The sequence below is a fragment of the Pristiophorus japonicus genome, unplaced genomic scaffold (genome assembly GCF_044704955.1).
Source record: "Pristiophorus japonicus isolate sPriJap1 unplaced genomic scaffold, sPriJap1.hap1 HAP1_SCAFFOLD_89, whole genome shotgun sequence".
Classification (NCBI taxonomy): domain Eukaryota; kingdom Metazoa; phylum Chordata; class Chondrichthyes; family Pristiophoridae; genus Pristiophorus; species Pristiophorus japonicus.
Window position 1 is genome coordinate 2,443,709 of NW_027254813.1, and position 1,314 is coordinate 2,445,022.

Consider the following 1,314-nt stretch of genomic DNA (forward strand, 5'->3'; position numbering starts at 1 on the left):
CTGCGTTCTAATCACAGCACCTTCGACCGCTCGGCGGTGTGTGTGGCCACCTGCAAGCTGATTTTGAACTTTTGTGTCCTGTCACCTGAATTAAATGAGGACAGCAGGCGTATCTCTGCCTGACACCGGGGAAACAATGAGACAGACCTTGGAACAAGGGTCTGGTTATTGCCAAACAGCAAAGAAAATATTAATTCTGAAAGAACAGTGACCCCGACGTGATTTGAACACTCAACCTTCTGATCTGGAGTCAGACGCGCTATCGTTGCGCCACGAGGCCTATACAATTTGCTTGAGATGTTCCTCTATATGAAGCTTTAACAACACAAGGGGCATTGAAATCCCCGTCCATTCCCACCAGGTGTCAGAAGCAGTGCTCACCTGCCAGTCACCGTATGTTTTTTTCTTAAACTTTTGTGTTGTTTTCATGGAAAAGCATCATTAATTAACCCGTCACCTTCATTTGCACAATGAAAGAAATGCTAACTGAGGGACAGTCGATACTTCAATCATTTGTCCTGTGCTTTGCGGAGCGGGCAGGGAAGTGGACCTGAATCCATGATCACATCGGCCATGATCGTATTAAATGGCGGAGCACGCTCGAGGGGCTTATGACCGACTCCTGCACCTATTTCTTTTGTTCTTATGTTCTTCAGCATGTTAACCCATTTTACACACTGTATTGCCGATGTCACCAGGAATCTGGGGCAACTTTTGTCAAATTTAACAGCACCGGTTATTCCTTCCGTGCAGATAAATTAGAATCACTAGAGAAGATAAAATCCCATGGTGCTCATTTTCAGATTCAACGCAGTAGGATTTCAAATAAAGTGAAAGAATTTTACAGTGAAAAGATTTGGAAGTGTTACTTGTATTTGTATCTGTAATTAAACTTTGTGGCGTCTGACTCCCGTTCATGCCTCTGCTGAATAAGAAAGGAGGGTTTGACGTTGACCAGACTGCACCGCCCCTGATATTTGTGAGCTCATCCTTTATATTCAGTGATTTCTCACCCTTTGATTGGTTGCAGTGTAGCGGATATCACGTTGGCCTCACACACGAAAGGTCCCCGGTGGATCCGTTTTCTCTCACTGAAAGTTATCTATTTATTGGTTAAATAAAGAGCAATTCAGGAATAAGGGAGCCCTTTTACCAGGAGAATAAATAGCAAATAACGACAGCAAACGCTGGAAATCTCAGCAGGTCAGGCAGCATTTTCCAGGAGACTAAACTCTCCTCCGATTGTTTCCTTATAGCAAGTTTAAACATCATGTTTCTACCCAGAATCAAACCCGGGACATTTCATGTATAAAG

At 43.7% G+C, this 1,314-nt stretch overlaps 1 non-coding gene across 1 annotated transcript; it reads right to left on the reverse strand.

Annotated features, from left to right (window-relative positions):
• Window positions 1–208: 208 nt before the first annotated feature.
• On the reverse strand, window positions 209–280 carry trnaw-cca (transfer RNA tryptophan (anticodon CCA)). Its single transcript has one exon. It is a non-coding gene; the product is annotated as a tRNA-Trp (tRNA).
• Window positions 281–1,314: the final 1,034 nt, after the last annotated feature.